Below are 24,350 nucleotides of genomic sequence, written 5' to 3' on the forward strand. Positions count from 1 at the left end.
GTTGAAAAAATCAAGAAGATGGAGATTAAATGAAGATTTACTACAGAATAAAAAAATAGAGACATCTCTAGAAAATGAGACCAAAGCTTTCTTCCAAATAAACAACAGAGAAGATATTGAATGCCAGAAAATGAGACCAAAGCTTTCTTCCAAATAAACAACAGAGAAGATATTGAATGCCAGATGGTGTGGGATGCCTATAAGGCAGTAATGGGAGGAATATTGATAACATTGAACAACAAAGATAAGAGGGCAAAAGATAAACAGATGTTGGACATTCAAAATGAAATAAAGAAAAAAGAAGCTGAATTAAAGAAAAGGCCAGGGAAAAAGAAAATTGAGGGAGATTACAATATTACAAACACAAATGAGACATTTGTTAAATAAAGAATTGGAATGGAATTTGAAAAAATTACAGCAAAAGTATTTTGAAGGAGCAAATAAACCTGGAAAGTAACTGGCCTGGCAATTGAAAAAGAAGAGAGAAAGTAAACTTATTAGTAAAATTGTGGTTGATGGAAGAGAGATGGTGGATCAAGAAGGAATAAAAAGAGATTTTTTTAAAATATTATGCTAAACTATTTAAGGGTGTTAAAATAAAGAAAGAAAAGATGGAACTATATTTACAAAATATTAAAATAGCACCCTTAACAGAAAATATGAAAAAGTTTTGAATGCGCCAATTGAAAGAATAGAGATTGAAGCAGCTATCAATGCAATGAAAATTGGAAAGGCTCCTGGGCCAGATGGATATACAGCTAAGTTTTTTAAAACATTTAAAGAGGAATTAATACCGAAGCTCCAAAAATTGATGAACATGATAAGAGTAAAAGCCAAAATACCAAATACATGGAAGGAAGCAGTGATTTCGTTAATTTCAAAAGAATATAGAGATGTCACGAATGTAAAAAATTATAGACCGATTTCATTACTGAATAATGACTATAAAATATACATAAGAATACTGGCAGAACGACTTAAGCAATATTTGATAAACTTTATAAAGGAAGATCAAGCAGGATTTCTCCCCAAAAGACAGATAAGAGACAATGTTAGGACTGTTGTAAATATTGTAGAATTTTACGAAAGACATCCAGAAAAGGAAGTAGCATTATTCTTTGCAGATGCAGAGAAAGCATTTGATAATCTAAACTGGGACTTTATGTTTGCAGTTATGGAGAAAATGGAGTTGGGAGAAGACTTTATAAGGATGATAAAAGCAATATACTGAACAATGTGCAAGGCTATGTATAAATGCAGACCTTACAGAAGATATAATAATTAGTAAAGGTACAAGACTAGGGTGTCCGCTCTCTCCACTGTTGTTTATAATGACACTTGAAATTTTGCTGATGCCACTTCAAGAAGACAAAGAAATAGAAGGATTAAAAATAAGAGGATTTACTTATAAATATAGAGCATTTGCAGATGATATAATGTTTATAAATGAAAATCCAACTCAAGTAATACCCTTGCTGTTAGTTAAAATACAAGAATATGGAGAATTGGCAGGATTTTAATATAAATAAAGAAAAATCAAAAATTCTATGTAAGAATATGCAAGTAAGGAAACAAATGGAGTTACAAAAGCTAATGGGTTGTGAAGTTGCCTCAAAGATAAAATATTTGGTTGTGGAGATTACAATGAAGAATATTGATTTGTTTAAAAATAATTATGAGAAGCTATGGCGTAAAATGGAATAAACTTAATTTGTCATTACTGGGAAGAATAGCTGCAATTAAATGAACATTTTACCAAGAATAATGTATTTATTTCAAACTATTCCGATTGTGAAAGACAGCAAACAGTTTAACAGATGGCAGAGGAAGATCTCAGAATTTGTGTGGGCTGGGAAGAAACCAACGATCAAAATGAAAATTTTAACAGATGCAAAAGAGAGAGGAGGATTCCAATTACCAAATTTAAAACTATATCATGAAGCAGTCTGCTTAGTGTGGATAAAAGAATGGGTGATGCTGCTAAACAGAAAACTTTTGGCGTTGGAAGATCATGGGAATAAATTCGGCTGGCATTCTTATATGTACTATGGGGGGGGAAAGATGGATGTTTTTTTCTCTCACCATTATATAAGAAATAATTTGTTGAATACGTGGATGAAATATAAGAAATATGGTGATGAGAGAAAACCATTATGGATAGTGCCAGCAGAAGTGATAAAAATAACGGCTGAAGTGGGTGAAGAAAAGTGGTTGTCATATAATCAGCTATTAAAAATACAAGGTGGTAAAACAGCTGAAAACTGCGAAAGAGTATAACAATAAATATGACTGGTTTCAAATGCAACAAATAAAGAGTTTGGTGGGAAAAGACATTAAAACTGAAGGAATAAGAAAAGAACAAACAGAAATGGAAATTAATTTCAAAACTCTATAAACTGCTTTTGAAATGGTCTACAGAAGATGAAGTAGTGAAATCTCAAATGATTAAGTGGGCAATGAATGTAAATAAAGAAATACAGATGGAAATTTGGGAATATCTTTGGAAGAACTTTATAAAGTTTTCAACATTTCATAGAATTAAAGAGAACTGTTTTAAAATGATGTATAGATGATATAACTCCTAAAAAGTTGGCAAAGATGAACAATAAGATGCCAGATGTTGGAAGTGTAAAAAACATGAAGGTTCTTTTTACCATATGTGGTGGACTTGTGAAAGAGCAAAAAAGTATTGGCAGATGATCGAACAAGAAATATCTAGGATCTTAGGATATGAAATCAAGAAAGTTGCAGAGACTTTTCTGTTGGGATTATATATGGAAAAATTTCCAAAAGAAGATAGAACTATAATTTGGTACTTGCTTTCAGCTGCTAGGACATTATATGCACAGATGTGGAAGCAAGAAAGAATACCAGGGAAATGGGATTGGATTATAAAAGTTATAACATGGAGTGAAATGGACAAATTGACAAGAATTTTAAAAGACTATGATCTAGAAACTTTTAAGTTGGAGTGGAAGAAGTTTAGAAGTTATATAGAAAAAGAGTGGAAAATAAAAGGACATTGGACAATTTTTGGTAATGATTAAGTCTTAAAAGAAAGAAAAATAGAATTTTTTGTTTTATTAGTTAAGGGTACCTTTAAATATTAGTATTTTAAGTATACAACACCGGCGGGGGTCAAGTAACAGGGGGAGGAGGGGTTAGAAAAGTAATATATGGGATAGATAAAAAGAAGTAATTAATAATGCAAGAATTGATTGTTACCATATGTTACTGGAATAAAATTGTTTTAAAACAGAAATTTTAAATGGGTCTTTAAAAATTGGTGGCAATAGATTATTTTAGGTTTCTGCAAACTATTCACACCTGAATTATTCAGGAAACACAGGTAATAGGGTTATATTGTAACAAAATGGTCCAAAAGGATGTTTTGGTAAGGGACAGGGACTGAAGACTATAACACTGTGTATAGTATATATTGTCTGTTACTGTAAGTATACTTCTATTATGTGATTTCCGCATCATCAGGTTAATGTTTATGCTAATTTTTAGCTCTGTTTTCAGATTTCTGCAATCCAAACCCTATTGTATTGTTTTCTAGATGTCCAGTCCTATTGATTGCACAGATTTACACTGTGTAATCCACCTGGAGACTCGGTGAAAAAGCTGAACTATAAACATACAGACAAACAAATAAGAAAAAAAAGATATGAGGCAATGAGCCCATGTATTTAGTGCAAAGCAGTCGATAATCACAGAACTAGGAAATGTCTGGAGGTCAGCCCTCATTTAAGGAGCAATTTTCCATGTTTAGAAATGTATTTTGTTTTCCTGATCTTCCTCTAAAAAACAGCCTTGTGAGTGGGGATGCTTGAACACCAGCTGGTTCTGATCAAACTGCTAGTCATGATCAGACAGCTGATTTTTTGATGATCAGTTACACTACTTGCAATTTGTTCACAGATGTTTAAAGGGCTTCTGTACTCCTGCCCACGCAGCACAATACAGCATGTGCATAGTCACACAGCCCATGGAGCACCCACCCTGCTGTGAGTATTGAATACCACATTGCTCCTCAACCAAGATACAGAGTTGCCAATCATCAAACATATAAATGGCTGGCAAATTAACAGTGTTTTTTTTTTTAAGTTCCTTTCTGAATTCTTTAGCAATAGTGATGGTTGTAGATTTGTTTGGATTGTGAAGGGTTTCACATGTGCATGATTTTGCAAAGCACAGTGGGAGTCGTAGTTTCTGCTCTCATGTTTGTTTTTCAAGTTTAAAAAAAACAGTAACAAAAATTAAATTGTGCACTGAGAAACATCCCAAAAAGAAAAAGAACATTTTGAAAGCAAGCACCCCCTAATTGTACTGGGTGAAATAAACTCACACACTATCCCTGTGATGGAGATTAGACTGTTCTGGAAAAACCCTTTCTTGCATTTCTGTTAGACAACCAACTGTGTATTGAATAAGGACTTCTCTGATTGCCTCTTAGATAACACACCTGTTTCTATTTGCAAACACAGCACACAGAAAGAAGTTTTTGTAGTCTTCTCCCAGTTGTTTTCAGGTCCTCATACCACCTCATGGAACCATCCAATGTCATCACTGTAAAAATCATGTTACTTACATGGCTACACAGAAGATGCACAATGAAGCCAATAAGGGTTCCAGGGCAGTTTGCAGACATAAAACCAGACATTTCTCCCTGTGTGCAAAGCAAAGAATGATAGTATGCATCTGGGAGGCCCCAAATCCCATTGCACATGCAATAAAAAGTCATTGTGATGGTTCCCAACAAACATGGGGATTTTGTAATGTGGAAAGGGATCCTGAGGGAATTCCCTCCCTAACCCCCTGGGCCTGGTCAGCCATGAACAGCTGGCTTCAATACTTCTTCCTATCCTAGATGTTTCATGGTGCCTCTCAATCTATTACAGACTTCCGGTGGATAACTCACATAATTCATTCAAACTTCCCTTTTTTAGGGACTAGCCAATCACAGAGGATTAGGCCATTAAAATTAATCAATTCCTTTTGAACAAAAAGCTATTTTCAGAGTTTGTTAAATAGTGAGTTCAGACAGCTCTCATTCAACACAACTCTTTATTAGCAAGAACAGTTACAAGAAACACAGGCAACACAGCAAACTACATACAGTTCGGTAAGGTTTAACCTACTGGCAGGCCTCAGCCAATCCCGTTTTGCTCTCCAGGATTCTTCATTTGCATTATTGGAGAAATAAGTCACGTCCCGATTGGCTGGTTCCAAGACAATGGCCAATTGGAATGTAGGCATCAGGACCCTGGAGAGTAATAGGTGCCTGTCTCAAGCTCAGACAAAACAGCTAATGCAAACTCAATACACAACAGCTATTATCACATTGCTCCTCTGAAGAGTGGGCAAAGTGGAGCCTGACATAAAGGGGCTAACCAGCAATAAATGAAGAAGAAGATGATATTGGATTTATATTCTGCCCTCCACTCAAGAGTCTCAGAGCGGCTCACAATCTCCTTTACCTTCCTCCCCCGCAACAGACACCCTGTGAGGTGGGTGGGGCTGGAGAGGGCTCTCACAGCAGCTGTCCCTTTCAAGGACAACCTCTGCCAGAGCTATGGCTGACCCAAGGCCATGCCAGCAGGTGCAAGTGGAGGAGTGGGGAATCAAACCTGGTTCTCCCAGATAAGAGTCCACGCACTTAACCATTACACCAAACTGGCTCTCCAAATGACCCTCCCCTTGATGTCTTTTGCAGTAAGCTCAGCTGTGAAGAAGGCTTCTTTACTCCACTCACCATAGCCCTGTGCTTTACTTCTTAAAGGGGAAGGGGATCATCTTCTGTGCCAAGGAGGGTGGAAAATGGAATTCCTTAACAATTTAACTGTAAACAATGGGTAGGCATGGAGTAATGGATACATACAGAACTTCCCTTTGTAGGGAATAGAAACCCTCTTCTGGGTGTGGCTTGGGCTTCTTGTCCCAGCTTCAGACATCAAGGTTCAAGATTCAAACCCCATAGCATCATGTATATTGGATGATGGGAGGTCTTCCAGATGGTGTACATGTCACAGCACCCTGGAGCCAGAGCACATATGTAAACATTTCAGAAGGGGAACAAATCCTCAAAATCTGATCACCTGATGATTTGCATGGACAAATACCTGAGCATGGTATCAAATTGCTTACTGAGTTAAATGTATTCATTATTTGCTCTCATAATATTTATTCCAAGAAATACCTTTTAGCCGATATCATGTATTAAAAGATCAGTGCCAGAATTTTTTGTTTGTGCTATTGGTTGTTAAAAGTTTGCAAAAAATGGCTCACCATTTTGTGGTTAATCCTTTTGTTCCTTAGAAACAGTAACAAAAAATATGTAGTTGTCCTTCTACCAAAGCCTTTTTATCCTGTATTGCACATTTAAAAGTATCTCTAGTTTTAGAAAGAAAGAAAGAAAGAAAGAAAGAAAGAAAGAAAGAAAGAAAGAAAGAAAGAAAGAAAGAAAGAAAGAAAGAAAGAAAGAAAGAAAGAAAGAAAGAAAGAAAGAAAGAAAGAAAGAAAGAGAGAGAGAGACCAGGCTATGTTTTTAACATACTTCAATTACATATAAAACTAGCTCAAAGATGTTAGGCAGCCCTCCTACTTCTTTGGAACATTTGCTTGGCTGATGGCTCATATGGCAAGTTTCTAACTGGAGTGAATTTTTATGGAGAAGTTATATGAAAGTAAGCTTTTTAAATGGGAATAGTTACAGATCCGCTAGCAACAATGGCAAGCCATGATGCTACTATAAATCACAGGAGCATGTGCCCATTTTCTACTGCTTGCTATACATGCCTGGGAAACTTAGCAAAGAGTCATTCTGCCTCCATCAAATCACTAGAATCCTAATGAGTTGATAAAGAAGGTACAGATGAGGATAGATTTACTACTTTTCTCCATGGTCTGAGTCCCAGAAATATTTTTAGAAACAAATTGATGATTACTTTTTTAGGATTGGCAAGTAAAGTAGAAACTACTTTCACCATTCCAGTGCTGCTTCAACAACCAGCTTGTAGACTATGATCTTTCATTTTAAGATATGAATGTGTGATTAAAACTGTCTGATATAGGCTTGGGTATCTGTGTTACAGGTGTGCATGCATTTTTATTTATTACATTTTAATATTACCCTTCTGTCAAGTCCCCAACAGTTCAGTGATCAACACCAGGCCATTCAGAGAGTAGATTTTATTGAAATAAATTGACAGGTCTGGAGCAAGAGGGTTCTTGCGAAAACTGGCTTTGGCAGACAAATGACCCTTGCTTATACTCAGCACTTAAACCATTATACATTCAAACCCCAAGGCGCAAAGCAAACTGTCCCTCCCCCTAGTAGTCCTTTCTCAGGCCACTCACAGGTGCAAACACAATCAGATAGAGATAGTCTTGGCTGTCCCTGAGATCAGGCAGAAGGAGTGCTTCGTTCTTTACACAGAGCTGAGCAAAAAGCAAAAGAAGCAGTCTAGGAGACAAATAACCATGGCAAGAGGTACTCTTTACACCTTCCTCCACAGAGTTAGAGCCACAATACCATGAAATGCAAGAAGTGCAGCATGTAGCTAATCTCAAGCCCCATGGTATGGTCATCCTGTTTATGGGCTTCCTAGAAGTAACTGGTTGGCCGCTGTGTGAACAGAATGCTGGACTTTATGGGCCTTTTATCTGATTTTTGTGTTTTTGTCTGATCCAGCTTTTGGAGCCTTTTGTCTGATCCAGCTTTTTGTTAAGGTTATTTCAGGTTCTGGCTTTTTTGGGACCATTATTTTCAATTGGGAGCAGATCTGAGGATCTGGAGCACCTGTTTACAAAGATAGTGCCACTAAACATGCCCAGAACACAGTCCTCCTAAATTCCTCCTAAATTTCAAGCAGATTTTGGGGGAAGGGTTCAGTTTTACAGACCTCTAAAGTAGGATCTCTCAAGGCACACTCCTCATCCCTAACACATTCATAAGTAAATTCTAATTTATTCAATAGAACTTTCCTCTGGAAAGTGTAATTACAATTGTAGCCACAATGTCTATAATCTCATTAATAGCAGTAAGCACTACTTCCAAATACCAATCTCTGTCTGCTCACCCCTGACAATATCCTTTTTATATAAAAGCCCTTTGGTGGTGGCCAAATGGAGCTCTCCCATTGGCTTAGGGATGCATTCCATACACTTTATAAACCACCGTCCCATCACAGCTCAGTCAGTGTCTCTGGTCTCCCATTGGCTGACTCCTTTGCCCCTGCCTACTGCAGGCCCAAGAATATTGAACAAATCACCAAAACAGTCCTGCCTCAGAGACAGACACATCTCCTATGCTTCTGTCCTGAGAACTTGGAGAGCCACCGCCAATCTGAATATTTGATAGTGACCTTGATGGACAAGTGATCTGATTCAATATCCAGGTTGCTTCATGTGTATGTTCATGTGCTTACTGAGTTAAATGCCAGTTTAAATATAATAAAAGTGTAGTGTAGAAGATAAAATGGAGGTGAGAACAATGTTGGAAGCCATTTTGGGACCCCTTTGAGGAGGAGGTGGTTCTTTAAGAGAGCCAGTTTGGAGTAGTGGTTAAGTGTTTGGACTCTTATCTGGGAGAACCAGCTTTGATTCCCCACTTCTCCACTTGCACCTGCTGGAATGGCCTTGGGTTAGCCATAGCTATTGCAGGAGTTGTCCTTGAAAGGGCAGCTTCTGAGGGAGTCCTCTCAGCCCCACCCACCTCACAGGGTGTCTGTTGTGGGGGAGGAAGATAAAGGAGATTGTGAGCCGCTCTGAGACTCCGAGATTTGGAGCGGAGGGCAAGATATAAATCCAATATCATCATCTTCTACTACTACTACTTCTTCTATGCTGCCCCCAAGCCATATTGGGCTTTAAAGGTGAACACAAGCACCTTGAATTGGCCTTGCAAGAAAGAAGACTGGCGTGATACAGTCCTATGATCTGCTCCAGACAAAGTTCTGGCTGCAGCATGCTGTACCAATTGTGGTTTGCAGATGGTTTTGAAGGGCAGCCACACATAAAACATGTTGTTGTAATCTACTCTGAGTGCTATCAAGACATGCACCAATATGGCAATATTTTTAATGCCCAGGAAGGGCCACAGTTGGCTCACCAGCCAAAGCTGATAAAAGGCAGCCCTAGCCACTTTGGCCACCTCTTTTTCTCATGGGAAGTCTAGGTTTAGCAGAACCCCCAACCTCTGAACCTTAGGCTGAGTGCAAACCCATCTAGAACAAGATATTTTCTAATTCATATGACAAATATTCCTCCCACCAGTAGTATCTTCATGAGGGTGGGTGAGGTTAAGTTTCAGTTTTTTAGCAATCATCAATCTCAAAGCAGGCTTCAGGCATCTATCATGGTCCTTGGAAAGAGCAAGATAGAGCTGAGTATGATCTGCATATTAATGGAAACTCAGCCCAAATCTTCAGATGACCTCTCCCAGTAGCTTTGCATAGTTGTTGAGAATTGTGCGGGGCAAGATGGAGCCTCATAGGACCACATAGGCCAGAGGCCAAGGGGTGGAGCAACAGTACCTCTCAAAATCTTTTGACTGGGCTAAAAGAGGCTAGGCTTAATTCCACCAGAGCAAGAGTTCTCAGTTGTGGCCCCATCAGGGCTCTGCAGGACTTATCACAGTTCTGCAGGGCCTGCAAGACTGAACTGTTTTGGATGGCATATAACATCTAATGGAAGAGGGCTGCCACCACATCTGGATCTATCGCGCTTTAGTACTAACTGCCTAGGATCTGTTCGTGTTGAGAAGGAAAATACTATATGATCTGCCTGAAGTAGCACCATTGCAATTTATTTGCAATCCAATGCATGGATATAGGATGGGGAGACTTGTCTTAGCAGTAGTATGTGCGAAAAGGATCTAGGGGTCTTAGTGGATCATATGCTAACATTAGTCAACAGTGTGATGCGGTGGTTAAAAAGGCAAATGCAATTTTGGACTGTATCAACAGAAGTATAGTCTCCAGATCACGTGATGTGATGGTATTGCTTTACTCTGCTCTGGTAAGACCTCACCTGTTCAGTTTTGGGCACCACATTTTAAGAAGGATATAGACAAGCTGGAACGGGTCCAGAGGTGGGCGACGAAGATCGTGAGGGGTCTGGAGACCAAGTCCTATGAGGGAAGGTTGAAGGAGCTGGGGATGTTTAGTCTGGAGAGAGGTGGGTGAAAGGTGATATGATCACCATCTTCAAGTACTTGAAGGACTGTCATATAGAGGATGGTGGGGAATTGTTTTCTGTGGCCCCGGAAGGTAGGACCAGAACCAATGGGTTGAAATTAAATCAAAAGAGTTTCCAGCTCAACATTAGGAAGAACTTTCTGACCGTTAGAGCAAATCCTCAGTGGAACAGGCTTCCTCGGGAGGTGGTGGGCTCCCCTTCCTTGGAGGTTTTTAAACAGAGGCTAGTTGGCCATCTGACAGCAATGAAGATCCTGTGAATTTAGGGGGAGGTGTTTGTGAGTTTCCTACATTGTGCAAGGGGTTGGACTAGATGACCCTAGAGGTTCTATGATTCTATGATTATTTTATTGTTTTAATATTTGTTTTTAATATTTGTTTTAATATTTAATAACTCAATGCACAGCAGCCAAGAAGGTCAGAGCGCCTGCTCCGGCTGCAACGCCACTGAGGATGTTCTCCGCAGCTGAGAATGAAACGTCTGGAAGGAAAACTTTTTCCAGTAGAACACGGCACTTGAGCCCGAAAGATTCTACAAACCCTAATGATGTTTTAATATTGCTTATTGTGTATTTTATGTTGTTAGCTGCCTTGAGTCTGCACAGAATGAGCGGGATATAAATATAATGTAAATAAAATAAATACATAAATTGCAGTTTGAAATCTTTAAGGTAGGACTAAAACCACTGCAGAACAGTGTTTCCCAGTCCCAGCCTCAAAAGTTGGCCAGAAGGATGCCACGATCAAAAGCCACTGAGAGGTCCAGGAGAACTAACAGGGTAATTTGTGACTAAGTCTGAAATCACATTGGAATAGATCCAAACAGGAATACTTGAAGGTGCCCAGCCACCACTTTTCCCATCACCTTGTTTAAGAATTGTATGTTTAAGGCAGAATAGTAGTAATTTAACTCTTTTGAGCCCCAAGTAGGTTTCTATATACTGCCTACTTCAAGACATAGGTGATCACCCCCTCCCTCAGGGAAGTATTTATTGTCTCTGGACCCAATTTTCCACATACCCCAGAAGATTTAAGCAGCCATTACTTCAAATTTCCAATAATACTTCTCACATCCATAGACCTAACAAGGTGAAAGATATCCCTCACAACTGAACAGATCTGTATTCTGAAACCATCACATAATGTCACTACTAATGTAAAGTCCAAATTGGATGCAAGAGGTTTTATCCACAAAGTGTTTAGCAAAATAATTGCAGTGGGCTGTAGAGTGTTCCACCTCTTTCTGTAGGCCAGAACCCAGTAGGACCCTGATCACTGGAAGAGTTCCACAGAGCTACACTGCACAGATGCAGTAGTGACAGACAACTATTGGTTCTTCACTGCCATCTACACCACAAAATAAGCTTTAAAATGAGCTCTAGCCCATTTCTCATTGGATTCACCCCAAGTCTTTCTCCACTGATCTCCCATATTTTCATCTTCTATATTTCTATAGTAACTTATGGGCTGGAACCTACAACTCTAATTCTTAATCCTTACCTAAATCAAGGAGCCTTGCTTAAGCTGGCTTTAAAAAGAAAACCTTCCTCTGTTAAGAGTCCTCAAGAAGCTAGTCCCAGTCCCTCCTGCCATCCCTCTTTTTAAATGCTTCTAACTAGGGTTCTTTTTGAACAGGAACACACAGGAATGCCGTTCCAGCTGGCTTGGAGTCAAAGGGTGTGGCCTAATATTCAAATAAGTTCCTGCTGGGCTTTTTCTACAAAAAGCCCTGTGCAAAACAATGGTGATGCTAGGCGGTGTGGCCTAATATGCAAATAGGTTCCTGCTGGGCTTTTTCTACAAAAAAGTCCTGCTTCTAACTAGACTGTTTCCACAGTTTTGACACAAACATTGCCATTAGACAAGCAGTCGAATAGTAGCCAAATAATTAACTCTTTTAAAATATTTTTGACACCTAAAAGTTCTTCTGTCTGACAGGAGTAAAACCTGCATAAATATGTCAGGTTTCTCATTTCTTCAGACCTGCCCCCCCCCCCAAGGAAATACTAGTTCTGCCAACAGTCCAACTTTTCTTCTACTCCTGATCCAAAATCTCTGAAAGGCAAATGCAACCTGCTCCAGATGACATCACAGAGGAAACCACAGGCAATTTATTGCATCCCCCCCATACAAAATCCTACAAAGGAATGGAAAATGTGTCACAAATATTTTTTTCTTCTTAATTCTTGGCATGATACAGAAAAAAAACTGTCAGAGGCCCAGTGGAGGTACAATGGGTCCCAGCAGTAGATTATACCTTTGTTCCCCCTTTTTCATTAAAAGCTAATACTAACAGCCATGGTCAAACAAAATACATTGAAGATATTTTGACATGCCATTTCAAATAACACAGTAACCCTGTTTGATGGGCCAGGTCAGGATGCCAAGCCAAGCCACCCGAGCTGTTCTGAGACCTGTAAAGGGGGATAGATTGACATGCTTTTAGAGATAGACATCTGAAGCATGCATAGCATTGGGTCATTATCAGTACAACCACACCTTTGTTTACTTGCACACATGCCAATGGAGTCTTAGAGCTAGCCCGAACATTTGGCAGAATCTGCTTTGGTCACTTTTTGTTTGTTTTTAATCTCCTAATATGATGGCCAACTCAGGCTAGCCTGATGTAAGATCTCAGAAGCTAAGCAGGATTGGTTCTGGCTAGTATTTGAGTGGAAGACCTCCAAGGAATACCAGGGTTGTGACACAGAGGCAGACAATGGGAAACCACCTCTGAATTTCTCTTGTCTTGAAAACCCTACAAGGTCGTCTTAAGTCAGCTGTGACATGATGGCAATTTCCGCTTCCGCAATGTGATGGCCCAACAGGGTCTGTGGATGCCCAGACCTGGGTAGCCCAGGCAAGCCTGATCTCATCAGATCTCAGAAGCTATGCAGGATTGACTCTGGCAAGTACTTGAATGTGAGACATCCAAGGAGAATCAGGGCTGGGATGCAAAGGAGGCAGCAAGCCACCTCTCTGAACATCCTTGCTCGGGATCACCAGAAGTCAGCCATGACTTACAGACATGCACACACACATATACATATGCACACAAAATAAAAATTAAATTGGATTAAAACAGGGTCTGTGGATCAGCAGTGGCCACAGGCCATAATTTGGATGCTCCTGCATCAAAGTATTATGGCACTCATTAGGAAAATTTAAAAAAAGGTAAAGGTAGTCCCCTGTGCAAGCACCAGTCATTTCCGACTATGGAGTGACGTTACATCACGTTTTCATGGCAGATTTTTTTATGGGGTGGTTTACCATTGCCTTCTCCAGTCATCTACAATTTACCCCCAGCAAGCTGGGTACTCATTTTACCAACCCTGAAAGGATGGAAGGCTGAGTCAACCTTGAGCCAGCTACCTGAACCCAGCTTCCACCAGGATCAAACTCAGGTTGTGAGCAGAGAGCTTGGACCACAGTACTGCAGCTTTTTCACTCCTTAGGAAAATAAAAACTTCAACTCAAATTATGTTAAAATCTGGGACAATTTGAAGAAACTATGAATATCTGGAGTTTTCACTCTTTGATGGTGTTAGACATTCTTTTATTTCATGGGACCACTTTTTCAGTTCCATTTTACTTCTTTTTCTGTACTTCCACTGTTTTTTAGCTTACTTGTCCACACTGCCATTTAATCCTATTGACTGTGGCATCCCATGACTACATTGTCATCTCAGCAAGGCAAGCTAGCCCTATATTTCTCTTTTCAGGGAAAATGGCTTCTTAGAGGGGGAGGGGAGGGAATAACACCAGGAATTGTTAGAGTCACATCATAACTCTGTAGCAAGTACCCTTTCAAATTGCTTCTCCTCCCAATGATTCTTATTAGCATTTAATTGGATCATGGGAGATCTGTTCACAGAACTCTTGCTGTCAATGTCTGCTAAGGAACGTGAGAGAAAAGAAAGGCAGGAAGGCAGGAAGAACTGGAAAGTGCTGGAAAGAACAGCAAAAAACTAAACAGGTATGTTCCAGCTGCAGGAAATGCCAAAATGAGAAGTCCCTTTTGACGCTGGCAAAAAAAAAAAATCACAAAACAAGGTACCGGTAAGTAGTTTCATCTCATCTCCAGCCTGCAACAACTATTGTACTTGTGCCCAGGAGCCACAGCCTACTGGGACTCCCCCCTGCATGTACATGTCATGCAGCAGATGTGCACAGTCCCTTCAAATATGACAGTGGAAGCTACATGTGCAGTAGCTTTGAGAGGAACATGAAATGGTACCCTGCAGCATCTTCTTAATATTAAAGGAAAGTATAGTCTTGAAAAAAAATGAAAGAGTCTGGTCTAGCAGCAGTGGCCAGGAAGCAGGAAAGGTTAACTCATAAAGAACTACTGCACTTCATACTTTTCTCTGCAGAGATTGGGACTTCCCATACCTAATGAGCTCAGGAGAAATTTTTACAGTCTGGTCCTTCTATAATATTAGAGATGTGAAGCCTCTGGGGATTGATAAAACTCTCTTTTCTTAGGCAGAGTGAAGGCCTGATTGCTTTTTCTGAGAGGGCAGGCCTTTATTAATTCCCTTGTCTTTTAACAACGCCTTAGGTCCTAGAGTTTCATTGTTCTCTGGGCAACAGTTCTTGACCACTCATTGCTAACCAGTGGGTTTCTCTTTGAACTTTGGAAAGTGAAAACAGCTACAGCTCAGCTTTCAATTAGAGCTAGGGGGATAGTAAATGCTGCAGGCTTTCCTAAATGGTTGAAATTCTTGTCTTCGCTGATGTAAATTATTTGTAAGGACTAAGGAAATCAATCAGAAGCTGCAGCCTTGCTCTTCCCCATGCAAGTGACTCATGGTGTGCTGAGAAAATGCTGTCACTTTTAGCAAGTCAGGATAGCTATCCTTTCTTGCAGATTCAGGTGAACGAAGGAAGAATGTGCAAGTCCAAAATGGTTCACTGTGAACTTGTAATTTGTGACCCCATATCTTTGTTTATCTAGGAGAATATGCCAACTAGAAGGAATGTGCAACTGGAATAGTGGATATTTCTAGATACCTGGCAATGTGAATTTGCATATTTGGGATTAAAGGTAAAGGCAAAGGCAGTCCCCTGTGCAAGTACTGGGTTGTTACCAACCCATGGGGTGACATCACATCAGAACATTTTCTTGGCAGACTTTTACGGGGTGATCTGACATTGCCTTCCCCAGTCATCTGCTTGAGCCTTTTGTCTATTTCAAATATTAAAACAGCAGTCTTCTCAGGCTCAAGTTAATGTTGCCTTGAAAAGTAATGGGGAAAGCTTTTCCAACCCTACCTTCAAGCTGTTTTCTGGAATATCTTTTCTACTGGTATTTAGCAGGTTGCAGATCATCAGAATGCATTGGACTCAGTTACTTATATCCCTGAACAAAAATTAGTCTGTTAAAGGCAACTCTAGGAAGGCCTCATCAGCTCCCAAGGAAGCCTTGTCTGTTTTCTCAATTTGGCGGAAAGGCTTTCCTGTAAGAAAAAGCCCCCTACTTTTCATACACATGGACATCGTGATCACCAATATGGTTACCAGGGTGCCTGGAGTTTTGACTCGCACACATCTGCTCTAAGAAGGGGACTTTGCCCACGGTTTCTAATGCTTATGTGGATACTATAAGCCTCAGCTTTACAGCAGCATTCTACATCTCTGGATGGGTGTTAGCCAGAACTACAGACAAGCTTCCAGCTGCTCCTTGCGTGCCCAGTCTTGGCCGTTGCAGTGGAAGAAGCCACGCCACCATGAACTGTACAGGCAAACAGTTTCCAGCCTGTTTCCATGAACCAAAGGCTAACACCACCAGAATCCATCTTGTTTTCCTGACTCCATTACAGCAAAGCAAGAGACTCACGTATCCAACAGATGTCACCCATCCATGAGGCCATCAAGCTTATCTAGGCGTGAACCCTGCCGGACCGCCTAAGCTTTTGTCTAACGGAACTCAAGACAAAGACTGGTGCCAAGAAGAAGACTGAAGAAGAGGAAGACCATCTTCAGCCAGAGCCAAGTTCCTTTGTGTAAACCGGATGTTACCTTAGGTAGCAATTTGGCCATCTATTGTCACCTTTTTAGATAAATTTAATATTCTTAAGCACACCTCCACCCAGTAATTTCCCCCATTCTTTTCCCCAACAGTCATCCTGGAGCCTCCTCCTTGGCCCATTGTTACCTGGACAGCCAATCAGGTAACTAAGGCCAAGTCCACTCATTGGCTAGCTATGAGCATCCAATCAGGGGTTGCCAACTAACCGGCTATTGGCTACTGCACTAGTCCAGCCCTTATGGTCACTGCAGAGCCTCCCCTTTTCTGAGGTCATGTACCAGCTGACCACCTGTCATCCACCCCTGTACCTCCCATCCCCTAAGGGTCCAAGGTAGTCTATTTAACTTCTGACCCCGCTCCACTCGTGTGTGAATCTAGCAGTACCCCAGTTCCGCTGTCTAGATCCATCCCCAATTCTGGCCACAGTTGAGGGTCCCATTTCCCCGTCCTCTTTCATTGCCATTGGAGCCTTCCTTGAAGACTACGATCGGTAATTATCACCCTGTTTGTCTACCCATGTGTTGTCTCTATATATCTCTCTATTTTTCTTAGGACTGTATGTTTGTTTTGTGAATTACTTGTCTTGTATGTAAGCCTATATTTTTCTGGAATAAATTTTAATTGTTTTTACTTAATTAGTGTCCCTGATAAATTTAAGCATTAATTTCTGGACGCGGAGCCTGTATACATAAGTAAAAAGATCCTGATTAAACCAGGTGCCCACCTGACAATTCCCCAACCTCAGTTTTGGCTTACATTCCTGGGAAGATAGTTTCAGAGGGTAGCTGTGTTGGTCTGTAGCCGAGCGGCTAGATTTGAGTCCAATAGACCCTTCGAGACCAACAAGATTGTCAGGGTATAAGCTTTCAAGAGTCAAAGCTCTCTTTATCAGATACAGTATCTGATAAAGGGAGCGTTGACTCTCAAAAGCTCATACCCTGAAAATCTAGTTGGTCTCTAAGGTGCTACTGGACTTGAATGAATCAACCTGGGAAGACAGACTCTCAGGAGGACTTCCTACTTCTCCAGCATTTTTATGTGTAAGAATAGTTTCCCATGTCTATACAAATTGATGCTTGGACTACTTCTATTGCTAAGAAAGAAAATTTAAAAAACCCTTTAAAATTAGGGACCCTGAAACCTGAACACTCCAGGACACAAAAACCACTGATTTGTGTGGTATGGCACAGATGGCACCACCAGCCTGCCTCTCTTTGAACCAACAGTAGGTAGTTGATTTCCGGTTCGTCTCCAGAATGATAGTAACATTAAATACTGAGTGAAGCTGTAATAAACTCACTATATCATGGATCCCCAGCATGGTGCCTGTGGGTGCCATGATATCCACCAACACCATTTTTGTCACACATCAAGTGTTTTTAGACAGCAGACAGGTCCAGTTTTGTTCATCAGGGTTTCTGACTGGCCGTTGGGCAATTAATTCTCTGTGGTCTTTAAAAATTAGCTTCAGCAGCAGCTGCCAGCACAGCTCAAGAATCTTCACTGCGTGACTGGAGATAAGCTGTGTGTATGCAAAGAAATATCTTAAACAATTACGTATTTTAAAAAGGTATTTTGTAAAACAGAGCTTCTGCCTATGATGTTAGAGAGTTACTATTAGAGTTATACATGACCTCAGTTCCCAGTATTTTGTGTGTGGCTCTGTCTCCTGTGACAGCCATTTTGTGCTTACAGCCACCACCCTGTGTCAAATTCCAAAAAGATTAAGGATCCCTAATACTCATTACATAATAACTGCACAACTAATAATGTTTTGTTGCACCCATGGAATTTCTCTGACAACTATTCACATGTTTCAATATCATGTATGCTTTGTTGGCAATATATAATTCATTCCACATTTCTGTCAGACATAGGATTTCCAGTTCTATTCGCCATCAGATTTAGGGGCATTCTGGGGTTGGGTGGGATGTCATACATGACACTCTGGTTTGGGGGCAAAACTCTATGGGTTTTTTGCTTCAAAACCATAGAGTTTGCCCCAAAATCAGAGCATTGTTGTGCAATGTTTTCAGTGTGATGACATCACCCAGAAGTGATGTCACATTTTGGGTGTGGCACAGTGATGTCCCTGTTTGAGGGTGGGGTTTCCCCCACCGGCCGGCTGGCTGGCTGGCAGTGGATTTAAGCCCACTGGGACAGGCAATTGAGTTATCCCAGTGATAGCAGGATGAGAAACAGAAGCCTTTCTTTCTGTGATTTTAACCCTAGCATTTTAGCTCATAGAAGTCTGAAACAGATAATTGAAAAGCTTCTTCTAAACCAGGCCCCTTTTAAATGGCACCATACTTTCCTCAAGAACAATAAATATTTTCAACATAATGGGAATTTACATTATCAAAATAACTTCTTGGGGATGGCTAAGTTCAGAAGTATAAGGAGAAAGGAAGAATGCATGCGGGAAATCTGCAAAGGCAAAGGAGGATCTGCCTTGATAGAAAATGGAACCTTGACAAGAATTCTACAGATTAAAGAGCCTCTCAGAGTTGAAAACTCCATTTCTATGGAGTTAATTGTTGGGATGCCAGGTCTGGGTTGGAAAATACCTGGAGACTTTAGGACTGGCTCAGGAGAGGGTGGGCATTGGGGAGCTGAGGGGAGGGGCCTCAGCATGGTACGGTGCCATAGAGTCCACCCATCAAAGCAGCCATTTTCTCCAGGGGAGCTGATCTCTGCCAGTTAGAGATCAGTTGTAAAACCAGGAGATCTCCAGGACCCACCTGGAGGCTGGCAACCCTAGTTAATTGGTTTCTCCCAAAAGAAGAACAGGTTCATTAAAGAGTCGCCAAGTTTCAAAGGACTACCTGGTTATACTAGGTGGCCTGGCCAAAGGCCAGTAGGTCCTGGAACCTTTCACCACCTTGAAGCCTTTGGGAAGACCAGCTGCATAGGGATCCACATAATTTTATCATTGTAGTTTTATGTGTTTAAATTGTCATTCATTAAATCTTTATTTGGAAGAAGGATCCCTTTGTTTGCAGGCCTTCCCCCCACTTCAAAGTTAGCAGAAAGTGAAGGGGGCGGGATTTCTGCTGGGCACTCTTTTATACCCTATGGTTGTAATGAAGAATCAATCTTTGGGTATCTGGGCCTCGGGAGGGGTATTTTTTGAGATAGAGGCATCAAATTTTCAGCATAGCATCTGGTGCCTCTCCACAAGAAAATCCCCCAAGTTTCAAAAAGAATGGAACTGGGGTCCAGTTCTATGAGCTCCAAAAGAAGGTGCGCCTATCCGCCATTATTTCCGGTGGAGGGAAGACACTAAAAGGAACACAGTTCTTTAAACATGGCTAAAACTCCCTTTGGAGTTCAATCGTGCTTATCACAGCCTTGCTGCTTGCTCCATTGTAGAAGTCCCCATAAGTTTTCTGAGTCAGACCCTGCAACCCTATTGAGACCTGCTTCTCAGTCCTCAGTGGGAACAGGTGATTGATTCTGGGAGAAGTGCTTCAGTCTACCCCTTTTTGTTATGAAGGGTTATCTGTTAAAACATTTAATGTGTGTACCATCTTGCTCTGACTGCACTGTCTTTTACCTTTGAAATCCACATTCTGCATAGTTTATTGTAGGTAACGCCTTACACAGTTTTCTGTTTGCATTTTTAAAAAAGAAATCAATAATCCTAGTCCTATTGTATTGTTTATTGGATGTCTTATGCTGTTTGATTGAGTCATTTTTATAGTCTGTAATCCATTTCGGGGCTAAGTAAGAATGGTGGGCTATAAACAAAGCAAGTAAGTAAATAAAAGTATTGTTATGTACAAACAATATTAGAGTTAGTAAATTCTATGTTATATCTTTCTACATTATTGACTCTTATAGTTCAACAAGACCATCAGCCATTACAAAAAACCCTACACACAGGAAAAGTGTAGCGCCACAGTGATTGGTGAAGCTGCAGTTTCTTTTTAATCATGTGGTCTTTCTCTTATTATTCACCGACGAGTTAATGTTGTGACAGGTCATATTGGAAAGAAATCTCCTTTATGACCAAGAGTGCTACTACATAGTCTATGGTGAATGGTTTACTCTTTAAATAAAAAAAAAAAAGGTTTAGAATATTAATAGTTTTGTTCAGGGCTGTTTAAAATGATGACTCCAGGATTTTAAGGGAATGTAGCTTTTTAAAAAGGAAACCAAACATGACCTTGGGGAATAAATGTCCCTTTGACCCATATAAAGTCAAGTTGCAGTGCCAACATATGGAAATTATTTTCCCCTTGAACATGTCTTGCAAAAGAGAAGGCTGGAATTATTGCACTCTGAACCACTCTCCCTCCTAGCTGCAATAAAATGATGGCATATAACTACATTGCTGCACCAAGATCATTACATACATGGCAGATGGCCATGGAAATCCATCCTTGCTGAAATGCCACAGTAGCAGTGCATGAAAGGAAATTCACACATTGACAGAGGACTCAGAGCCAATTCACACAACCAAACTGGCATGTTTGGAGTGTGGGTTCAGTGGATCCATGCCAAGTTCAGTGCATGCTGTGGAAGTCTTGTGATTGATTCCGTATGTGCAGTTACATCTTGGTCCATGCTTACTTCACTGCCAAAAAAGCAATGCCTTTTCTTTCTTTTTAATTTGAATCAAGAGTTTGTTTACTTAGGCTACCTATATGTTTCCAGCTGGGGTGGGGTTTCAAGGACATTACCAACCTCCAGGTAGGTATCTAGAACCACTAAAGCACCATGTAGAGACTTGTTGGATATTCTGTTACCCTGTATAAAGAATACTGATACTTCCAAAGAATTGTAAGGATATCTTACAACAAAAACTCTGTGTATGCCCAATAAACTGACAAAGCTCTACAGGCTTAAGAGTATTCACACTTGTTACTCATGCACACACACATACATAAATCAAGCATACAAGAGCCTGTAAAGGCTAGAATAATAATTATATTAAAACAAACAAGGTTTCAAAAAATGCTGAGACGAACTGAGTCTTCAAAGACAAATAATAATTATATTAAAGCAAAACAGGGCTTCAGTAGATGCTGAGATGAACTGAAGCTTGAAAGACTATGGGAACCAGTAAGAAATTCTGTTTCACTGGTGACTTCTTCAGGTCCTACAGCAACAGATGTTTTAGATTACAATCACAGAAGTCTAAGGCGATGTTTCCCAACAGCAGGGTCATGACCTGGCACTGGGCCACGGAGCCCTCAACGCTGGGCTGTGGGCCCTCCCCTCCTCTAGCCACCCCCCGCCTCCCCCCTCATTGTGCCTCCCCTGCCCATGGCATCGCACCCCTCCATGCCTCCTTATCCCTCCCTTCCCCACTGCAGGCAGGTCAGTTTCATCTTGCGTAAAGCCCCCCGCCCAATGGCCCGATCGCTAGGAAGTCAGCACAGAGCTCATTCCACGCTGGGCCAAGCCAGTGGCAGCTCGAACAGACTGCGGTTGAAAAGGGCGCGTGGCTCCTCCCTCACCAGCACTTTCCATCTAGGAAGTTTCCCAACATCAGGGTCGTAACCCGGCACCGGGCCACGGAGCCCTCAATGCTGGGCTGCAGGGCCTCGCCTTCTCTGACCGCTCCCCACCTCCCCCCTCATCGTGCCTTCCCCGCCCGCAGCATCACATCCCTCTGCGCCTCCATCTCCCTCCCTTCCCCACTGCAGGCAGGTCAGTTTCATCTTGTGTAAAGCCCTCCACCCCACCCAATGGCCCGTTCACTAGGAAATCAGTGCAGAGCTCATTCCACACAGCTCAAACAGACCACAGTTGAAAAAGGTGCGTGGCTCCTCCCTCGCTGGGACTTCCTTCTCATCCAGAAATCAGCCACACGCCCTTTTCAGCCGTGGTCTGTTTGAGCTGCCACCAGCTTGTCCCAGCGTCGATTTTCTAGCAATTGGGTCATCGGGTGGGGCAGGGGCTTTATGCAAGATGAAACTGACCTGCCTGCGGTGGGGAAGGGAGGGAGAAGGAGGCGTGTGATGCCGCGGGTGAAGGATGCACAATGTGGGGGGAGGCGGGGGGCAGCCAGAGGAGGGGAGGCCCCGCTGCCCAGTGTTGAGGGCTCTGTGGCCCGATTTCCCATTGATGGGGGGCTTTACAGCCTGAAATTGACCTGCGGTGGGGAAGGAAGGGAGGAGGCGGCGGCAGAGTCAGCTGCGTGGCCAAAGTGAGCAGTTTTTAAAGTGAGTTGCTCCCATTCTGTTTCTTTCCGTTTTTCTTTTCCTTTCTTTTCTTTCTTCCTTTTGTCCCTCCTTTCTTTCACTCCTTCCGTCCCTTTTCCTTCCTTCCTATTTCCTTTCTGTTTCTTTTTTCTTTTTTTATATTTGTTTCCAACTCTCTCCCCCTTTCTTTCTTTCTCTCCCCGTGTCTTCTCCTTCCTTCCTTTCTTCCTTGCCATTGCTAATCTGAGTGGGGGGGAGAGAAGCTTGAAATGCCTTTCTTTCTTTCTTTCTTTCTTTCTTTCTTTCTTTCTTTCTTTCTTTCTTTCTTTCTTTCTTTCTTTCTTTCTTTCTTTCTTTCTTTCTTCCTTCCTTCCTTCCTTCCTTCCTTTCCCCCTGTCTTTTATCTTCCCTCTCTCTCTCTTTCTGTCAGTTAGTCTCTTCCAGTCTTTTTTCCTTCTCTCTCTCTCTTTCTGTCAGTCAATCTTTTCCTGTATTTCTTCCTTCTCTCTCTCTTTCTCTCTCTTTCTGTCAGTCTTTCCCCTGTCTCCTTCCTTCCTTTCTGCCTTCCTTCCTTTATATTTATATTTTTAGTTTTCTGCTGTGTGGTCCTTGTGCTTTTTCTTAATGTTTTATTTTTAAAATTGCATTGCAAAATCCCACTATTCTCCTACCTTTCCTAAATAAAATGTTGCAGCAGTTTTAGGCTTGTTTGTACATCATTTCCTGTCTCCTGGCTCCACCCTCAAAGTTTCCTGGCTCCACCCCCCCAATTTTAGGGGGTTATGAAGGAGAAGTGTAAAATAACCAGGCTACTTCAGTTTCAAAGTGTTACAAAGAATGTGTTGCATCATTCAGCATTAGTTCAAGGAATTGGTAGGGAAACCGGTTGCAGAGATCAGTTTCCCCTGCAGAAAAAGGTAGCTTTGGAGGGTGGACTCAGTGGAAGTTCCAGGAGCAGTATTACTAGGTATACTTTCCTTTGAATGTGAGAGATGTATGGTGTCCTTGTACTATTTGCCTTATTTGCAAGTATGTAAGCAGAGCAATAGATAGACATATCAGTGATTGATTTCTTTAAAAATATATTCTGGAACTCAACAATCTGGAAACACATCCTGTGAACTAGAAGCCCTGGCTGTAAACCCAAATTTGTCATGAATAATTTCAGTTGCTAGAACAAAAGCACTCTGTACATGCTCAAATAAACTTATTTGTTATTAATTCATATGTTCCAGGTTTCTGAAAGTTCAAAAAAGTAGATTCCTGGCAAACTCTGGTTCAAATTATGCTCCACACATTATGATCCAGCTCTTTGTTCCATGGAGAATTGCAGCTTCAATTCCTCCATCTAGCACCTATAAGTCACTTTAAGTCTATGTGTGAGGTTTATGAGCATATGCATAAGGATGGGTAATAGATCTGTGGCTATTTAATAGTTATTCTTTAAAATGCATTAAGATTCTGCAAACAATATCCAAAGCACTGTATTGTTTGAGAAACCTGAACAGATTGCTTAGGAAACCTCACATTCACTTGCTGCATATATACCTTATAAAACTTTTAAATGCCTTGTTGAGATTGCCAAAACTCCAGGGTTTCAAGATCAATTACTGAAACTGTGGTTCTACAAACTTCTATACAGATGGATGTGGTTTTCTGAAATACGGAACATTCCTAACAATACAGGCATCTGGTCACCAGTTTGCACAGCTTCTATTACATCTGGAATGTACTTTTGCAGCAATAGACTGGATGAGGAATCATCATTACACAGATTCATACAAGCGTAAATAAAAGAGGCCCATTAAGTGGATCATGTATTTCAAATGATTCTTTTGCAACCTTCACGCCATCTTCTGGTCAGGCATATTGATACAAGATGCTAACCAAAAGTGGAGATCTTAGTGTGGCACTGAAAATTATTAGCTTTTTCTATATCCACTTGGAGTATTTATACCATAGCTA

The sequence above is a fragment of the Heteronotia binoei genome, chromosome 6 (assembly GCF_032191835.1).
Source record: "Heteronotia binoei isolate CCM8104 ecotype False Entrance Well chromosome 6, APGP_CSIRO_Hbin_v1, whole genome shotgun sequence".
NCBI lineage: Eukaryota > Metazoa > Chordata > Lepidosauria > Squamata > Gekkonidae > Heteronotia > Heteronotia binoei.